The 10,473-nt window shown below is 43.2% G+C and overlaps 1 long non-coding RNA gene across 1 annotated transcript; it reads left to right on the top strand.

Moving 5' to 3' along the window:
* Positions 1 to 4,366: 4,366 nt before the first annotated feature.
* On the top strand, positions 4,367 to 7,904 carry LOC310760629. The gene is made up of 2 exons (XR_014547081.1): positions 4,367 to 4,599; positions 6,484 to 7,904. It is a non-coding gene; the product is annotated as an uncharacterized lncRNA (long non-coding RNA).
* The last annotated feature ends 2,569 nt before the right edge of the window (positions 7,905 to 10,473 follow it).

Below are 10,473 nucleotides of genomic sequence, written 5' to 3'. Positions count from 1 at the left end.
AGCCTGGGATTCACTGGATCCTGCCCTAGCCTCACTGCCACCACACAACAGCAAGGAGTCCAAACTGGGCCCAGTTGTCCTGCCTCCCACCCTCTGCCATGGCTACTCTTGAGCAACAGGGTTGCAGTTACTCTTGTAGCCCCACAACTCCACAAAGCCCTGATTATGGTGGTGGGGAAGTTGGGGGTTGTCCCTTAACACACAGTGAACTTGAGCTTCCAAAATTATTTCAATATTTCTTAAATTTATCTATCACCCTTCATCAGAGGAACAAGAGGATTATGGGCTGATTAGCATATAGATGTGCAGCATTTCATAATTTGATCATCTGAAGTCTTGAAGCCTCTGTTGCATGCCTCCATTCCATATTCTGTTTAAGGCAATCCGGGAGCTCTTTCTATTGCTGTTTGACCCCTGATAGCTGCTTAATACAGTTGTCATCACTTAATGTTTCATACACTTCCAGGTTGTTGAGGAGCATTTAAGCCAAATACTGGAGGACCAGCTCGATTCTAGGAAATTTCATTAACACTGAATTAATTTTATGCTTTAAAGCAGAATTTTGTTCTGAAACTATGGACCACCATAATTAAATTTGCATTGCTTCTTTTGAATCTGCAGCAACAAATGTCACTTTCATGAGCCTAGCCCTGCTTAAAATTGTGCACATTTATCCCCTCGTTCAGTTCTGCTGTGCCCCTAGTCAGAAGAATTCTTACAAGCTGTTTACCATAGTGTGACCTCAAGAAAAATATACATGTATGAGAATGATTACGTGATTATGCATCTATTTAAGAATGCAAAATCCATGGCTCCACGTGGCCATGTCTGACTGTTTGTACAGAGGGAGCTAAGATGTCTTTCTTGTTTTCAACATGGTGCCAATGAGAACGTATGAAAGGATAAGAAAGAGCACTTCTGTAACAACCTCAACACAACATAAATTAGTTTTTTGGGGGAGAAGATCATCCACAGAAAGTCTCACAAGCAACTTTAAAAAGTTAGCAGCTGACTATTTTGAGCATGGTGATTGATAGGCAAAGCTCTGGCCTCTTATTCAGCTTTTAAAGGAACAGAGGCTCTTTCAGGAAAAGTTAGCAGCCGAAGAAATCACCCTACACCCTAATTTAAATTAGCCTATAAAAATTTAAGTTCTAAATTGCTGCACCCGAAATATCATCTGCATTAATCCTTTGGTTTTCATTATGATTATCTCCTCCTACTTGAAAGTAAAGCCAGGTGTGGCTAACAAAGGATTTGCCAGCCAGCTATCCTGGTCTTAGGGGGGTATGTTCAACGATAGAAGTGGAATTCATTTAATCAGTTAATCAGGATTCTAACATTCAAATGCCCTATCTGAAGCTTTTTCAAACTGACATTGTGTTGAATGATAGACTTAATGCCACATGACAGTTTGCCAGAAGCCATTAATTTAATCTCTCAGTTTTGTTTCAGGGCCTGTTAATTTGGCTGTGCCCTTAGAAGGAAGGGGAAGCGTCCTCCTCTGCCCACCCACCCCCAAGTAGAAAAAGGTCACTTGTAACTTTCTCCCTGTTCCACCCCACCCATTTCCCCAGCTTACAAGGATTCTTTAAAAACAAGTAGAAATGAAATTAGACCTATGTTTATACAGTCTTTTGCCTGGTCCAGGATTTATTTTTGAAAGTTGGTAAACCCTCCTTCCAATTTAAATTGAATAAGTAGGTGCAGCTGAATAAATTCAGAGGGGGATGGCCGGCACTCGTATGTTTTCACTTTAAAATTACACAAAGGAGGACATGGAGGAAGCAGAACAGAGATTCTGGGAAAGAGGCAGCCATTTATAAAGGCACAAAACTCGCTTTCCGCTCCAATGTTGCCCATCGCGTGGCCAGTGAGGGATGCCCCCTTTCGGCGTCTCCAGAGTGTGAACTTCTATGTCCCAGAGAAATACTTTAAACATTACTACTTTAATGCAGTTTATGAATTTGCAAATGCAAAAGCAAGCCATTAGCAAAAATGGGTGTGGGCAGAGAGTGAGCACTGTGCAGCCACATAATTTTGTTTAACGAAGGGCTCTTGTGACGATTCAGTTTCTGTTTCAAAAAATACCTCCAGCCCCACGTGCACAAAGCATCTGCAACTCTTCAAGCAAGGGAATTCTGTTTAATTATGTTGGATCCCTGTTGCAAGCACGTAGATAGCCATCCACAAATTCCTTTGTGTGCATGAGGTAATTAAGTTAGTGTATAAAACAAAATTACTAAAACAAAATTCCAAAAGGCATACACAGAAAAACAAAGCCTAAATATTATACACAGTATCAGCTTAAGATTTTGATATTTTGAAGTAAAGGGGGAAGAGAATAAAAGCCAATGTAGAAGAGAATATCTTAATTTTACTGTATTTTTTCTCCCCCAGCTGCTAGGAGATTAGCAACAATGATCCATTACAGTCATACCTCGGGTTAAATGTGCTTCAGGTTGAGCGTTTTCAGGTTACATTCCACGGCAACCCAGAAGTAACGGAGCACGTTACTTCCAGGTTTCGCCACTTGCACATGCGCAGACGCTCAAAATGACGTCATGCGTATGCGCAGAAGTGGCAAATTGCGACCCACGCATGGGCAGACGCGCACACACTGGTTGCGTTCACTTCAGGATGCAAACGGGGCTCCGGAACAGATTCCGTTCGCATCCAGAGGTACCACTGTGTTTGTTTGTTACTGCAGAATAAAAAGAAATAATGGAAGTTAAGGCTTACTTTAGATGCATACCCTGACTCTAAACAAATTACAGAAGGTGACGTGCAACAGCACACAAGCAAACTTCTGCGCACACAACAGGAATTCCACTTCCCAACTTTACTTCAGAGGTTCCTCCAATCCACTGGAGCAGATTTCGGGTGTGGTAGGTGTTAGCAGACCTTGCACCTTGGATGAATTTGATTAAGGTAATCACTTACAGTTTCTGGAGTTCAAAGGCTTTTTTCATGCAGTAACTGTTTACAGATGAGTAGAGATGAGAGAAAGTTGCATAAATATTGTCTGTAGAGAAAAACAAACAAAATTGTTCTGCTTTTAGGGGCGGAGTTAACATAGACAAAGAGGCTTACAAGCATGTGCTGGCTAGCTTGCTACACAAACAGTGACCTCATGTGGTTTAAAGTAACACATTAACAACAAACTCAAAAGAAGGACATGCATTTGCTTTTATCCAAAAATAGAGAGCTATAGAGGGAGCAGAAATTGATGCCTTGAAAAATGTCTGTTGCATTGTATAGCAGACACTGTTGGATTCATCCACACTAATGAATTCCACTAAGATTAATAAGATATATGATGACTATTGATGGCCACTTACTAAGTAAATTTACCCAGTGGCAACTTACCATACAGCACATACAAACCATACAGGACACACAAATGCCAGTCATTATCAACATAAGAAAATTGTACAATGCCCTGACTTCCCAACCAGGAGGAAGGAGGCTGCTGAATTCTCCTCAGGGTATTAAACAACAACAACAACAAAAGTACACAATGAAATATCCGTTGTCAACATGCTAATTAACTTCAGCTCAGTATTCCCACTTCATCTGACCAAGGTACTGCAATTTTTATTTAATTTTAATTATTTCAGATATTTACATCCCACTTGTCATACAAATATATCCCAGAAGCTTTACAGTAAGAAATTACAATAAAATACAATTACATAATTGAAATGCTACAGGGTTGATGTTTTAGTGCCTAGTGTCTAATGAGAAGCAATATTTTCATCTAACATTAGCTGACAACTTACATTTTTCTCTGTTTTAGGAGAAGCTGATCACTATACAGAGGACAAAATGAGGAAATACTTGTGTTGCATATGTAAATTTTTATATATACCGTATTTTTCACCCTATAGGACGCACCGGCCCATAGGACGCACCTAGTTTTTTTGGGGGGGGAATAAAGAAAAAAATTGAACACCCCCCCCCCCCAGCCACAGGAACTCCCGCAGGGCTCCCTAGGCTGCGGATAGCTTCCCGAAGCGCGGGGCGCTCTGCTTCAGCGCGCCCCGCGCTTCGGGCAAGCAGGCTGCGGGTGTCTGCCCGAAGCGCCGGGCACTCTGCTTTCAGTGCGCCCCACGCTCCTGGCAGCAGGCTGCTATCTGCAGCCTAGGGAGCCCTGCAGGAACTCCAGCGGGCTCCCCAGGCTTGCTGATAGCTTCCTGAAGCCTGGAGAGCGAGAGGGGTCGGTGTGCACCGACCCCTCTTGCTCTCCAAGCTTCAGCGAAAGCCTGCATTCGCCCCATAGGACGCACACAGATTTCCCCTTCATTTTTGGAGGGGGAAAAGTGCGTCCTATAGGGCGAAAAATACGGTAGATTGAAATTTAGAAATAACTGCTATAATTTAAATAGAAATAAGATTTACTCCACCATAATAGGGAAGGCTGTGATTATAAGAAAAACACTGGGTCCTAATTTGAATAGTTGAGTGCTTGGTATCTGGTAGGTGTGGCTTGTGTCTGCTCTGGAATCAGCCCCTCCCTTCAGTGTGTGTTCCGTTAAGTTTCCGTTAAGATGAACCAACTGTCTCTCCTTGTTTCTTGCCTCAGACTTGCCTCATGTTGTATTTAGCTTCTCTCATTATGTTATTTTGTTTTGTTTGGTCGTTTAGTCATGTCCGACTCTTCGTGACCCCAAGGACCAGAGCATGCCAGGCACTCCTGTCTTCCACTGCCTCCCGCAGTTTGGTCAAACTCATGTTCGTAGCTTCAAGAACACTGTCCAACCATCTCATCCTCTGTCATCCCCTTCTCCTTGTGTCCTCAATCTTTCTCAACATCAGGGTGTTTTCCAGGGAGTCTTCTCTTCTCATGAGGTGGCCAAAGTATTGAATTCCTCAGTGCCACAAAGCGGCCTATGCTAACCTTGCCTCACTTCCCTGAGCAGTGAGAAGTTCCAGGGCCGAGGCAGCTAATGTGGTGCCGCCAAGATGTTGTGGACAACATCTCTCCTCAACCCTAACCATTGGCCACACCAATGGGCATTATAGTCCAAAACATCTGGAGGGTGCCACATTGGCTATCCATGCTATGGGGAAAAACTACTAAGGTTTGGCTTCTTTTGGAGCTTGAACACTGGAGATGTTCTAGCTCATGGGCCAGCAAACTAAGGCCCGGGGGGCAGATCCGGCCCAATCGCCTTTTAAATCCAGCCCGCGGACGGTCTGGGAATCAGTGTGTTTTTACATGAGTAGAATGCATCCTTTTATTTAAAATGCATCTCTGGGTTATTTGTGGGACATAGGAATTCGTTCATCTCCCCCCCCCCCGAAAAAAATATAGTCTGGCCCCCCACAAGGTCTGAGGGACAGTGGACCGGCCCCCTGCTGAAAAAGTTTGCTGACCCCTGTTCTAGCTTTTATTTTTACAATGTTTGTCTCATTTTTAAATATGCAGAATAGAGCATAAGTGGAGGCAAGCCTGATAGCACTATGCTCCTGCCTGGCAAATGATCCATTGCCCTGCATCATTGAGCGTGAAAAGGAGACACATCCTCCAATCAAAGATGCATCGAGTCTTCACTTAACTCTCTGCCTCGATGTCTGAAGAAGTGTGCATGCACACGAAAGCTCATACCAATAACAAACTTAGTTGGTCTCTAAGGTCCTACTGGAAGGAATTTTTTTATTTTGTTTCTCTGCCTCAAAAAACCGATCTGCCCATGTCTTTAGATTGGCCTAGGAGGCCCTCCTTGTACACTCAACAGTGAGATAAATTAGCCCACGGAGTATGGCAGGGAGGGCTTTTTCAGTGCTGGCCCCATGTCTTAAGACTCTCCTATGGCATTTAAGACTCACCTATTTCCAATGGCTTCTATGTAAAAAGAAGCTGTGCATCTAACGGGGCTTTAACTGGCTGGCAGCTTCTTTTGTTTTGTTTTAATGAAAGTTTGTTAAGGCTTAGCTGGTTTTTAATGGGATTGTAGAAGCCTGCCAACCTAGCAGTTTGAGAGCACATCAAAGTGCAAGTAGATAAATAGCAGGAAGGTAAACGGCATTTCCGTGCCAGAACCGGCTTAGCCATGCTGGCCACATGACCCAGAAGCTGTATGCCGGCTCCCTCAGCCAGTAAAGCGACATGAGCACCGCAACCCCCGAGTCATCCGTGACTGGACTTAATGGTCAGGGGTCTCTTTAGAAGCTTGATACTATACTTTTATTGCCAAGACTGGTTTGTATGTTGATGTGGTATTATTATTTTTGCAAAGCGCTTGTTGATACTGGATTTATAATCACGTTTTAATGTCTGGAAGCAGCCTTGTGAGGGTAGTTACCAAAAAAGAATCAGCTACCTTGTAAATATTTTAGGTATGTAAATAAATTAAAATTGTGTGCATTTTCTTCATGCACAGGGGTGGGCAATTGTGTGACCTTCTCCTTACCATTAACTCCCGCTGGAAACATTTACCGGCATTTCGAGCCATTAACCAGACATTTCTTTGACAACAGGTGCAGCGGGAATGGCTGTCCAGATTTCATTGCACCTATATACTATTCAACGCAAGGAGGAATATATGGATTTGATGCTGATCTCAGGCCAAATGCTTCCCGAGGCTGTAACTGATAAAATTGCTAAGATATTAACAATACAGTCGTCTCCAGGGGAATTGTGATATTATTACTTCTTCCTCTTTTCTTTTTTGCACTCCCAGTGAGTGGTCCTTCAATATGATGGCAGTGATGCTTCTGTCAACATTCGCACAGCAAGTTAACACTTGTGGCTACCAAAAAGAGATTAGTGGGAAGGTTGGAGGCCATGGAGGGACTGCGAGATTAGCAATAATACAGTGTTAACAAGGGGGCTGTAACAGAACCTGGCGTGCTGGCACAATGCACAGAAATGGACTTCCAATTCCGACAATTATCCCAGCCCTTCCCAAACAATCTTTGTGTAGCTCGCATGGCTCCTTCTGCCTCCAATGGCATCTAAACAGGTCTTTAGCTTTGATCCAGAGAACATAAAGCCTTTTAAGAAAGTCCATCCATCTTTTATTTCTTGTGACACCAGCACATTAGATCTGCCTGTGTCCAAGAGAACTATATTAAAATGGTTGTCTTCCTGCATTTCTCACTGCCGTTCCCTGTAGAATTGTCACTTGAGGGTCAAATTGGAACTCATTCAACCAGATCTGTGGCAGTGACAGCATCCAGCCTCAGGTCAGCTCTTACTCCAGAGGTTTACAAGGCAGCCACTTAGAGTTCAAGGTACAGGCTTACGAATCTACATTGCTGGTTTGTGCTGTGCAGCATCGCTTGCAGGATTCTTAATTCAGCTTTGCTCACATCCTTGATGCTTTATATCGTCTGTAGCAACAATAAAGCCACTTTCTTGACATATTCAAGCATTTATTTATTTTTTGATGCTAGATATATTTTTTCTTTAAAAAAGCAAACACTAAGATTGGATAGAAGGGTTGAAAAAATTTCTAGTCCTTAAGAACTGTATCATTTAAATAACATTCCTGGGGTAGAATTAGCACATCCTTTCTGCCGTTTTTTCCCACCAGCTCTCTAAAGCAAAAATGCATTATCAAGTACAATGTGGGGCAGGCAGTCAACTTATTTTTTAAGGTAGTACCAGGAGACAAGTAATGTGTTATAGTGTGGGTGATATTTGTTCTTGGCAGTTGGGAATTTGAACATGTTGCTTTAGTTTAACTTCACTTTTGTTTGTTAGTTATGTCCAGACTAGAGCCAGAAAAATATTTGCCTTGGCTCTAATGAAGTTCTTTGGGTGTTTGTGGAATTCTTATGGAACAGGGTAATCTTATGATACTTTTTTCTGAATTATAACTGAAAGCACTCATCACTACTGCACCTGAAAAAGTTGGTTTTCGTAGCGTGAAATATTAAAACTGTCCACACGCAAATGAACCTGCCAGTTTAGTTTCTGCATTGTCCTGCTTCCAAGCAGGTGTGCCTAAAGTAATGATTCAAGCAAAGATGGAACAGGTAGTAGTCTCAGGTTGGCAGGGACCTTTGTCTAAGTGCCCTGGTGGACTAGCTCCTATGCCAGTACATTTCCTGGTGGCTTATAGAGCAATGGCACTGGTGCTCCTCTGATTGGCAGCACCAGGCACCTGCCAGTTTAATTTCCCACAATGCCATTGAACGCAGCATCATATTTAAAGGAGCACAGGGCAGGCATTGGTGATGTTCCCTGCCAGGGTGCTGGGACATTAGCAACTATGCAAAAATGATGTGTGAGAATGCCAAGCTGGGTAATCTCCCCTGAGGATTAGTCATTCTGCTATGCCTCTGCATCAGTAGTGACTGACTGATCCATCACACGTACTGCAAAGATGTAGTGGGTTGTCCCATCTCACTGCAAGTGAATTGGAAATAGACAAGGCACAGCGGTGGATCATAAAAACCCTATTCACATGTTACTCTCATGTGAGGCATAAGTGTGCAGTACAGCCCCTCCGCCCCTTCCATATATTGTTGGGCTTCAACTTCTATCAACTCAGCAAGCATGGACCATGGACAGAAAACTGCAAGCATGAGCAGCAGCCACAGAAGGCCAAAGTGCAAGGTAAATTGCCCACCCCTCAGTGGCGTAGCGTGGGTTGTCAGCACCCGGGGCAAGGCAAGTAATTTGCGCCCCCTAACCCGTGGATTTGCGCCCCCTAACCCGTGGATTTGCGTCCCCTAACCCGTGGATTTGCGCCCCCTAACCCTAACCCCCAGATGTTGCGCCCAGTGCGGCCGGCCCCCCCTGCACCCCCCACGCTACGCCACTGCCACCCCTTAAATCCTGGGCCCAAGGTTACATTAATGTAACAGGCAATGACAGACGGGTGAAGGGAAGAGTCATTGTTGTGCATTTTTTCTTTTCCAAGTTCCCTCACTCCAGACAAGCCACTGAGGCATGCTTTTTTATTTATTTGCAGAGTTTCAAGGGGGTGAAGCCGCAATCCCAAGAGAGTCTTATTGTAGTGATCGCAAGGGAGGTTGATGGCAGTTCTCATGGGGGCTACAGCCAGTTGCTGAATACTGCAAACACAGTGGAGAGTGAAGAGCGACTTATGCTGCTATGTTAGTTTCCCCTCAAAAAGTTTACATGAAATTTGCTGGAAGTGAACTGCAGTACAAACTTTTATTGGTATTGATTCCCTTAGCCTGCAACCCTTTGCTCACGTACCTGCAAGTAAGCCACACTGATAACTGTGGAACTTATTTCTGGGTTGAGATGGACAAGCCCTCTCAGGCTCTCATAAATTTCACTTGGCTTTTTCCAGGTTTCCCAGGGTGTGGGGTGGGGGTGGGGGAAAGTGCCCTACGTTCATAGATAATTTTCGTTCAGGCTTTCAAATGATTGAAAATGCCAAGTTGGAGCAGAGCCTCTCCAGGTATCTCCTTTGATTTCTGGAAGATAGACATCACTTTAGCATGGCTGACATACACTGTACAGGCTCATCAGAATCCCAGGGCTCTTTCACACTTTATTTCCTTCGGGGTCCTCAGATGAATACCATATGCTCCTGGCAATTTACTGCTCTTTACTTTCTCAAGTTAATTCCTCCACAGAGACTTTAGTCTCTCTCTCAGTCTCTCTCTCTCTCAAGGCCAGACACTGATTTCTCATAGTGTGTGCCCTTGGAACAAGACTCTCTAGAAACCTCTGCAATGAACATAGATGCAGGAAATAAATTCAACTTATGTACTATTGGAGTGTACTCTTCCACTGATTTCTAATTGCCTGCTGAGCTATCTGAAGGAGACCATCAATTCTCTTATTCACAATGCTTGGAACTTACCTTGCTCTTATTGATCTTTAAAGCTTTGGGGTTTTGTTCTTCCAAAATGGAATCCTTTAATTTTCTACCAATGCTATACATGTCTACTCAGAAATACGCCCCACTGAGTTTATATTATTGGTTTAAGACACCACTTTAGAGGTTTCATTGCTATATAAATAAAAAAATAAAGGGCTGGCCCAAGGCATTTTGCTGCCTGATGCAAAGGACAAAGTGGCTCTGCCTTCTAGTTTCATGTACAAAAGCCAGCCAGACTGGAGTTAATAATAATTATTATTTTGTATTTTTTTACCTGACCTGCACCTGAAGGTCACATGTGTTTACAGCATATAAAAACACAATTAAAACAGTTAAAACATCCCCATACATAATAAGCTCCACACAAGGCATTACATTTAAATCTTACTTCAATGCTGGTGATGGGATGACATTCTCCACCACACCAGAGGCAGCAGGCCAGACTGGAGTACTCCTGGCAGGCGATTTTAAGATTTATATGAAAATTGTTCAATTTCATTGTGGGCTTTTTGAAGTTTTGCTTATTGTTTATTACTACTTTTGATATGTTTGTATTAATGCATTTTTCAAATATGTTGTAAGCCACCTTGAGCATGGTTGTAGCTTTGGAATAAAATGATTGATCTGTCACCTAGGCAGTTGCCTTCCTCTACCTTATGGT

This window comes from Podarcis filfolensis (assembly GCF_964270895.1).
Source record: "Podarcis filfolensis genome assembly, chromosome: 4".
NCBI classification, from domain to species: Eukaryota; Metazoa; Chordata; class Lepidosauria; order Squamata; family Lacertidae; genus Podarcis; species Podarcis filfolensis.
This window is presented reverse-complemented; position numbering and strand designations above follow the sequence as displayed.